The sequence below is a fragment of the Bidens hawaiensis genome, unplaced genomic scaffold (assembly GCF_021521415.1).
Source record: "Bidens hawaiensis isolate Kalapana, Puna unplaced genomic scaffold, B.hawaiensis_p1.1 tig00017943_1, whole genome shotgun sequence".
Taxonomy (NCBI): domain Eukaryota; kingdom Viridiplantae; phylum Streptophyta; class Magnoliopsida; order Asterales; family Asteraceae; genus Bidens; species Bidens hawaiensis.
In genome coordinates, this window is record NW_027492708.1 from 129980 (window position 1) to 141116 (window position 11137).

An 11137-nucleotide genomic window follows, 5' to 3' on the forward strand; every position below is an offset into this window, starting at 1 on the left:
ACTATTAATTATAAGTCGCAGATATATTTATTGTTTTGACGAAACGATTTTTAAGAAAGGTAAAGTTTACGTTACGATTATTACGCGATTTTTGGTTACGGCTTACGAAAACGAGAAACTTGGTTTTAAGTGTGAAATGGTGAGATATGTTTTATAACTAATTTACATAATTTTTATTTAATTTAAAAAGGGTTTTATAAATTTATTTTGATTTTTAATTGATTAAAAAAAAGTTAATTAATATTAATAAATTGAATTTAATTAATACAAAAAAAATTAAATTTAATTAATTAATATTAATTCAATTTAATTAATAAATTGAATCAAAGGAAACCGAAGTGGACAACCCGTACGAACTATAAATAAGAATAAACACGACATTTAACGACTACGCTATCGGGATTTTAAGGTTGATTATTTGTATGAATAAATTTAGAAGTTAGTTATTATTTTCTTATAACTTATTACTAATTCCATAGCTTTTAGATTATTATATTATTAATTATATTTTAACGGCACTTCGGTTATTAATAGGATATAAGTATTTTATTGGTAAGGAAATGAAGTTTAAACATTCGAAATGCTTGAACTATTATTTATAAGTCGCAAATATATTTATTGTTTTGACGAAACGATTTTTAAGAAAGGTAAAGTTTACGTTACGATTATTACGCGATTTTTGGTTACGGCTTACGAAAACGAGAAACTTGGTTTTAAGTGTGAAATGGTGAGATATGTTTTATAACTAATTTACATAATTTTTATTTAATTTAAAAAGGGTTTTATAAATTTATTTTGATTTTTAATTGATTAAAAAAAAGTTAATTAATATTAATAAATTGAATTTAATTAATACAAAAAAAATTAAATTTAATTAATTAATATTAATTCAATTTAATTAATAAATTGAATCAAAGGAAACCGAAGTGGACAACCCGTACGAACTATAAATAAGAATAAACACGACATTTAACGACTACGCTAACGGGATTTTAAGGTTGATTATTTGTATGAATAAATTTAGAAGTTAGTTATTATTTTCTTATAACTTATTACTAATTCCATAGCTTTTAGATTATTATATTATTAATTATATTTTAACGGCACTTCGGTTATTAATAGGATATAAGTATTTTATTGGTAAGGAAATGAAGTTTAAACAGTCGAAATGCTTGAACTATTATTTATAAGTCGCAAATATATTTATTGTTTTGACGAAACGATTTTTAAGAAAGGTAAAGTTTACGTTACGATTATTACGCGATTTTTGGTTACGGCTTACGAAAACGAGAAACTTGGTTTTAAGTGTGAAATGGTGAGATATGTTTTATAACTAATTTACATAATTTTTATTTAATTTAAAAAGGGTTTTATAAATTTATTTTAATTTTTAATTGATTAAAAAAAAGTTAATTAATATTAATAAATTGAATTTAATTAATACAAAAAAAATTAAATTTAATTAATTAATATTAATTCAATTTAATTAATAAATTGAATCAAAGGAAACCGAAGTGGACAACCCGTACGAACTATAAATAAGAATAAACACGACATTTAACGACCACGCTAACGGGATTTTAAGGTTGATTATTTGTATCAATAAATTTAGAAGTTAGTTATTATTTTCTTATAACTTATTACTAATTCCATTGCTTTTAGATTATTATATTATTAATTATATTTTAACGGCACTTCGGTTATTAATAGGACATAAGTATTTTATTGGTAAGGAAATGAAGTTTAAACATTCGAAATGCTTGAACTATTATTTATAAGTCGCAAATATATTTATTGTTTTGACGAAACGATTTTTAAGAAAGGTAAAGTTTACGTTACGATTATTACGCGATTTTTGGTTACGGCTTACGAAAACGAGAAACTTGGTTTTAAGTGTGAAATGGTGAGATATGTTTTATAACTAATTTACATAATTTTTATTTAATTTAAAAAGGGTTTTATAAATTTATTTTGATTTTTAATTGATTAAAAAATAGTTAATTAATATTAATAAATTGAATTTAATTAATACAAAAAAAATTAAATTTAATTAATTAATATTAATTCAATTTAATTAATAAATTGAATCAAAGGAAACCGAAGTGGACAACCCGTACGAACTATAAATAAGAATAAACACGACATTTAACGACTACGCTAACGGGATTTTAAGGTTGATTATTTGTATGAATAAATTTAGAAGTTAGTTATTATTTTCTTATAACTTATTACTAATTCCATAGCTTTTAGATTATTATATTATTAATTATATTTTAACGGCACTTCGGTTATTAATAGGATATAAGTATTTTATTGGCACTTCGGTTATTAATAGGATATAAGTATTTTATTGGTAAGGAAATGAAGTTTAAACATTCGAAATGCTTGAACTATTTATTATAAGTCGCAAATATATTTATTGTTTTGACGAAACGATTTTTAAGAAAGGTAAAGTTTACGTTACGATTATTACGCGATTTTTGGTTACGGCTTACGAAAACGAGAAACTTGGTTTTAAGTGTGAAATGGTGAGATATGTTTTATAACTAATTTACATAATTTTTATTTAATTTAAAAAGGGTTTTATAAATTTATTTTGATTTTTAATTGATTAAAAAAAAGTTAATTAATATTAATAAATTGAATTTAATTAATACAAAAAAAATTAAATTTAATTAATTAATATTAATTCAATTTAATTAATAAATTGAATCAAAGGAAACCGAAGTGGACAACCCGTACGAACTATAAATAAGAATAAACACGACATTTAACGACTACGCTAACGGGATTTTAAGGTTGATTATTTGTATGAATAAATTTAGAAGTTAGTTATTATTTTCTTATAACTTATTACTAATTCCATAGCTTTTAGATTATTATATTATTAATTATATTTTAACGGCACTTCGGTTATTAATAGGATATAAGTATTTTATTGGTAAGGAAATGAAGTTTAAACAGTCGAAATGCTTGAACTATTATTTATAAGTCGCAAATATATTTATTGTTTTGACGAAACGATTTTTAAGAAAGGTAAAGTTTACGTTACGATTATTACGCGATTTTTGGTTACGGCTTACGAAAACGAGAAACTTGGTTTTAAGTGTGAAATGGTGAGATATGTTTTATAACTAATTTACATAATTTTTATTTAATTTAAAAAGGGTTTTATAAATTTATTTTAATTTTTAATTGATTAAAAAAAAGTTAATTAATATTAATAAATTGAATTTAATTAATACAAAAAAAATTAAATTTAATTAATTAATATTAATTCAATTTAATTAATAAATTGAATCAAAGGAAACCGAAGTGGACAACCCGTACGAACTATAAATAAGAATAAACACGACATTTAACGACTACGCTAACGGGATTTTAAGGTTGATTATTTGTATCAATAAATTTAGAAGTTAGTTATTATTTTCTTATAACTTATTACTAATTCCATAGCTTTTAGATTATTATATTATTAATTATATTTTAACGGCACTTCGGTTATTAATAGGACATAAGTATTTTATTGGTAAGGAAATGAAGTTTAAACATTCGAAATGCTTGAACTATTATTTATAAGTCGCAAATATATTTATTGTTTTGACGAAACGATTTTTAAGAAAGGTAAAGTTTACGTTACGATTATTACGCGATTTTTGGTTACGGCTTACGAAAACGAGAAACTTGGTTTTAAGTGTGAAATGGTGAGATATGTTTTATAACTAATTTACATAATTTTTATTTAATTTAAAAAGGGTTTTATAAATTTATTTTGATTTTTAATTGATTAAAAAAAAGTTAATTAATATTAATAAATTGAATTTAATTAATACAAAAAAAATGTGACTGACCCGGGTTTCGAACCCGGGTCTTGGAGTAATAAGTTTCGTGTTTAACCAACTGCTCCAGGGGAAGACATCCATTTTAGGTTTGGTTTTTAATATGTTTATATATTACATTTTCCTAATGATTTTGGATTAATAAGATAATAATAATAATGACATGCTACCAAAAAGAAATGCATGCGTGACCCGGGTTCAAACCCGGGTCTCTTGTTTGTTATCCTATCATGTTAACCAGTTGGTCTAAAGAACAATTCAGATTAAACTTGAAAAATATTATATATATATATATATATATATATATATATATATATATAATAATTAAAATTCATCTTCTTCCTTTATCAAGAACATAAACCCTAATTTTATCAATTGAGGTTTTTGTTCTATGTTTGTTCAAATTAGTTTAAGGTTATTGTTTATCGGTTCATTGACAATAATAAGCATATAACAATTACCTTTATACGTTCTGGTTTGGCCGAGATTAAGTTTGCCGGAAAAACAGAAGTAGAGCTCCCAATTACAGACAAATCAGTGTATTAGAGGGGGATTGAGAAGTGTGAGCGAGTTGTGTCAAGGTTTAGGCACCTATTTATACTAGTGAAAGGAGCGTCTACGCGTTAATTCCAAGGATTTGATAAACGAAAAATCCGGCGGGGATTGCGGGTTTAATTCACGCGGCTACAGGTTGTTATAACAAAATTAATGAGTTGGTTAATGTTTTACGACGACGGTGAAACGTTTTTATATAACTATTTTGTAAAAAAAATAGGTTTTAAGGTGGTTTGGCCATCGCCGGCGCCGCCACCGGCGGCCGGCCGGAAAACATGCAAGGGGGCGGGTAGGGTTTTGTTATAATATTATAATTTAAATAAAATTTACAGTTTCAGCCCCTTATGTTTAACAAACTTATTAAATGTAATTTAAATTCTTTTAAGTTAAAATAAGTTTTCAAGTTTTACACTTTTGACCCTAAACTCCTTATGTTTAACAAACTTATTAAATGTAATTTAAATTCTTTTAAGTTAAAATAAGTTTTCAAGTTTTACACTTTTGACCCTAAACTTAATAATCGAATTAAATGGTTATCGGTTTTGGATTATTTACGCGTTTTAACTCGCTTAACGTTTAAGGCTCGGGGTTTCATAAATAAATTGAACATAGTAATAGATGAACGAACGTTGAACGTAAATGTCGGGAATACTTTATTAATGATAAATAATAATGAATATACATCAAAACGACCCAACGAGTCGGGTTTACAAATACGAATATGAATCGAAAATTGACGAATGTCACAAAAATGAAATGTATTATTCACTCTTTATAACCACTTTCATTCCGTCATAGATGCAACAATACAAACATGAAAGAGAGTGCAATTCGATCATCGGGCAACTGCAGGAAGATAAAATAACTTGTCTTGAAAACATGATGGACGCTGTGTTGTCAACTGAGGATTTTGTAAATGAAGGGTTGACTTCTTTAGCTACAAAGCATGAGGCATGCATTTGAATTTGTCAATTATTTGCTCTAATTTCGTTAATTATGTACTCTTGTGTCATAAAACCATTGAGGCTATCTTTTGTACTTTTAAGGTAGAATTTTCGCATAAGAAATATGTTGATGTGTTTTCAGTTAACCAAAAGGAAATGTTTTTAACATACCATAATACCAATCATTTTCAACAATTATTAATGCATGCGGAATCTACACTAACGATAAACATAGTTGAAACATTTATACACAATGATTTAGAAAGTTGTATGCGTAAAAGTACACTTCAGGTAACTTTCAACTCGCTTGAATCGCTTTAGATTATTTGATGAAGTTTCGGAAGCGATCAATGGCTCGAGAGACTCATGATTAATAAAGACGATAAAATCGAACCAAAGGTTCCAAGAACAATGTTCTTTTATATTAAACTTCAATATCAAAAACTAAAGAACTAAACAACCAGGATCCCTACTTATACTAAACAAGGAAACGATAAACTAGGAAACGAGATAAACGTAAATAATAAAAGATATTAAAAATCAAAATTCAAATATGGAGATAATTCTGCATCATTATTGATTTTTTTATATTAACCCGTTTGAGATAACCTCAATCTAAGTTGGCTCATACATAAGTCAATCTTTTATGCTTCTTTTTCTACATCTAATACAGATTCTGAAGGAGAAATATGAGGATCATCCCAAATTTGAAGGAAAGAAATCGAGTTAAAAAGACACCTTCAGTCTTACACAGATTGTAAACCAAATTTGACTACAAAAGAAACTCTAGTTTTGCAAATAACCAATGGTGAGTTACTGATGTGCTGAAAGCGGTCTATAAAAACTTAACCTAACTTAGACACTTTAGTTTTAAATTTATAAATCTAGACTGTCCTACTGCTAGACCACTGGACAGGCAAGTGTACCTATCAACTGCAGTAAAGCCTAATGAAGTCCGGATATCGAACCCAAAGGACACTAGCGACACCTAAACCAGACCCTGACTAATTAACTTAATTAAATAGATTTAAATGATTTTTGTGTTTTTTTATTTATTAATTATAAACTAAATAATACTTAAACTAAAACTGACACTGACACTAACAGACTTAAACTCGGTTATCTAGACAAACACAAAGATGGGAGAAGCACTACCTAGGTTTAGAATCATACTTGTGAAACTTGGATCTCTCTCGGCTATGGAAACTATGATGGAACCGGGATCTTGAAATACAACACCCTTAAGCAACCTAGTGGATCCTTGATCATTCTCCGAGTGTGACCTAAAGGGAAACTCTAAGGGGCGTGTAAACTTACCGGTTGGTCGGATTGCCTGTCAGTCTCTCCAACAACACTAAAGTACCCTAAAAGACAGATCGCCCATCGGTATCACTATCTCAATACACCCTAAAGTGCAAGGGGTAACCCAAGAACAATCAATAAGACACAGAATTACAACGAAACTAGGGAAATCTAGGGAAACCTCCTGTCAGAGCTTTTAAACCTAAACTCCTAACCCTAAAGATAACCCGACTATCTATCACCTGTCAACTATCTAGATAGGTAGAATATGAAGCTCTAACCAATCACCAATCAATGTTTCTATGGATTACTACGTCTAGCAAAACCATAAAATAATCACGAACACACAGTAAGCGACCTAAGCATGCATGTATAACCGAAATACATTCAACAAGACACATGTGGAATAAAGAAAGACAATAAATCAGACCTAAATACGCATACACATCATAACAATTGTAATCAAGTTCTTTACTTTAGCATTATACCAACAATAAGATCCAAAAAACTGATAAAAATCCGTAAATCACAAAGTAATCATCAAAAACCTAGGTAGAACGGGAATCTAGCTGATAATCATCAAGAACAGCAGCAACATATAAGAGTTAAGCACATACATGTTCTGGAAATAGAAGAAAACACAAGAAAAACCGAATAAACGAACCAAGACTCGCTTAATGATCAATCTCGAGCACCGGCCTTTAATGTCTTGATCCCGAACACTCTCCTGCTTCAAAATCGCACCAAGGGTCCCTGAGGGACGGCTAAAGGTTGAATAATTCGATTAGGGTTTATAGAAATCGTTTATATAGGGTTTATAAAACTTTTTGCCGACATACGGTCCTCTGAGCCGCGCGTAGCACCAATGTTTGTTCTCCGAGGGGTCACAAAATGACAAAATAGTCGATTTCCCTTTCTGAGCGCCTCGAGCCGCGCGTAGCATGAAGCTCCATCCTCCGCGCCGCGCGGAGGATAAATCTGACACATTATTTTATAATTTTCTTTATTTCGCTCGCGCGGAGGATAAATCTGACACATTATTTTATAATTTTCTTTATTTCGCTCGCGCGGAGGATAAATCTGACACATTATTTTATAATTTTCTTTATTTCGCTCGTAGAATCTTCGTTTTAGCTCAGTTTTCTTCCCCGTTTTTTCCTACGTCTTCGTATTTCAGCCCTCTATCAAATTCTATTCTAATATCTTTATTTCCAAACCATTTGTATTTTCTACTTTTCTTCTTTCACTCTCGTGCATTCTCCCGTGTGCTCGTTTCTTCATGATTTAGCCTCGTTTTCGCTCTTTCCATGAACGGGACCCTGGATATATGAAAATATGTAAGTACATGCTAATTTCAACACATAAACACTATAATTTAGCATGATTTCTTATTAAAACAAATGCAAAAGATGTATGTGTTTTGCAACACTTCAGTTACCTATGCTTGTAAATGAACCGAACGAGCACGAACAAAGCATGTTCTGTTTAACTTTAACCGATCGAACATCAACAATTAAACAAATGGGGTTTTCTTGTTTGTGATTAAGAAAATGAACACGGTCGTGTTCGTTTATGTTCGTTCGCTACAGTGTAAACAAGTAGTTCACAAACGTAAATGAAGGAGCATAATTGAACACAGAGGAATGAACATAACCGAGCTAAAACCAGTTAAAAATAATGTGAAGAACAATTTGTTGTGCATAAATGTTATTAAAACTAGACTAAGTTGTAATGGGCTAAAAAAAGCTTTAGTGAATAAATTAACAAACGTAAACTAATGAAAATAAATGAACGTCAACGAACAAACATAAATGGATATAAATGAACGAATGAGACATGTGTTCATGTTCGTTTGTTTAAAAAATGAACAAAATTTTGTGTTCATATTTGTTCATTTATTGAAAAAATGAACTTCCCACTGATTGGTTCATGAATTGGTCATCGAACGTTGGGTTCATTTACACGCCTAGAGTTAACCATGAATCATAAAGAATCCAAATTAGTTAAGAAGAAAGCAAACGGATTTCAGTTGTAGAAGAATTGAAATGTAAACTTGAAGAAAGTCAACTGCTTGTTGAAAATTAAAAATAAGAACTTGCCTCTGAAAGAAAATGTTCAGACTTCAGAAGAGTTAAAAGAAGCCATGCAATTATGCAAATGACTAATTTAAGGACATGCAGTATGCACGCATGCTTGAACCGTATACTGACCTGGAGGAAAAACATATTAACATGCTAACAAGTAAACACAAGATTCAAGATTCAGTTGAAGATATTAGAAAGCAGCTGTTAGAGCTGGAGTTAAAGGTCTTCAAAAACAGTTAAATGATACTTTGAAGCTGTTGAGGCTGCTGGTGAGTTAGTTGCTTGACTCAAATATGCAGAAGAAGTTGTTGCTATTGCGCAACTGAGTTTCGTGTTATTTATCTTTAGAGTAATTTAGGGTGTAAACAAGATGAGACGAGCCCTAGCTCGAGTAGGCTCAAGCTCGGGTAGTGAGTTGCTTTTTCAAGCTCGAACGTGGCTCATTTATTATTTATTAATTAATTAATTAATATTCCATTTTATATACTTTTTAATTGTAATTATTATATATATCATAAATATATTATTTAGTCAATTTTATCATAATTTTATGTATAATAAACATTATTATATAAATATTTAATACATTAGATAAAATTTATATAAATAACATGCTCATTTAGGCTCTTGAGCCAGCTTGAGCTCAATAAGTGAAGCTCATGCTCGTTTGTCAAGCAAACTTTATCTTAAGGCTTAAGCTCGGGTTCAAGCTCATCTAAGTCAGCCCGATTCGAGCATTTTAACAAGCCGATCTCGAGTATCTCACGAGCCAGCTTGGCTTGTTTACACCTCTAGAGTAAATTACACCTTTTTTTCCGTTAGGTGTATAGCAATTTTGAGGGTTCGTCCTTAATTTAAGGAAATAACAACAATTGTCCTTTTTGTTCAAAGTTGTTTACACGTTTCTACCTTTCCACTAAAGGGCGTTAGATTTTCTGTTAACGCTAGTCATGAGCATTGCTCAGGCTGCTGTTGTAAACTGATTTTGACTATGTTTGTTGTTTAATAAAATATTTTAACGTAAATGAGGTAAAAAGATCAAAATATCCTCATGCGCAGTGCACATGACTGGAGTTAACAGAAAAAATCTAACGCCGTTAGTGGAAAAAATGAACCGTGTAAACGAATTTTGAACATAAAGGACAATTGCTATATACCTAAAAAAACGAAAAGTGTAATTTACTCTTGCTTTTATTATGTTTTTCGAAAGAGGGCATTTAATTACAAATCACTGCTGTATTTGTTTGATCATTTATGAGTTTTTTGTTTAATCTTTTTAGTGATTTTTCCTTGGCAAATTTTGTTTCAGAAACACTAATACATTCTAAAAAATATGCAGGCATGAGCTATAGAAGCTGAACAAGACAATAAAAGTGGTTTCAAACAGATTGAAAATTTGAAGAAAAGGCAAAAGATTGAGGCATCAAACTCAACACCTGTTTATGATATGCCAATATACGATACCGAGTCAAACATCTCAGTTGACCACCAACCAATTTCATGGTTCTCTGGATATGACAGATGCAATATTTAGGTACCAAACTTTTGTTTCAAGATTTGTTTGTACTAATAGAAAAATCTTATTGATTGTTTACATATATAAACAGATTTATAATTATAAATTGGTTTTGAAAATAGATAGGGTATGTAGTTATGTACTCCCTGAGTATATAATGCTAATTAATGTAAGTTCAGAATTTGCGATCTCTTGTTTTGGTTGGCCTTCACCTCCAATGGTGAATTCCGGACCTTATGTGGTGATTTCGGACGCCTTCATTGGAAGGACCTGTCCAGTCTTGTTCGTATGTTGATGCATCCGGAATTCAAAACTCCACCGGAATGAAGTGGTGGTGGGCCCCTCACACAAATAATACATATATGTGTAGGGGGGAATCTATGCAAGACACTATATATATGTATTGTGAGAACATGCATAAAAAAATTAATCATTCATTTTTAAATATGAAAAAGTTTGTAAACATATGAAAATGGTTGAAACAAGATGTTTATTTATCTGCATAACTTAAATGTAGTGACCTCTATACATATTTAGTTTCAACCGTTTCTTGTATTTTGAAAAAAAAAAATTAAGATTAAAATAACGAATAATATGCAATATAATATATATAATATGTACGTAGATATAAATAAGAAATGACATGATCTACTAAGTATTGCGCTCTATCGAACTACACTAAGAGCATATCCGGTGCTCCAACTTTCAAACACATTCAAATACGTCACCCCAGTTGCCACATCAGATTCCCACACATCTCCGAAAACACCAATTTTCTCTCTAATGTTACGCCCTCTTTCAAACACCCTTTAAAAAGATTAAAATAATATGTGTATATATAGACAGGGAGTTTAATTCATGTCACAAGTACCATTTTTGTAGCCCCCATGAATCCTG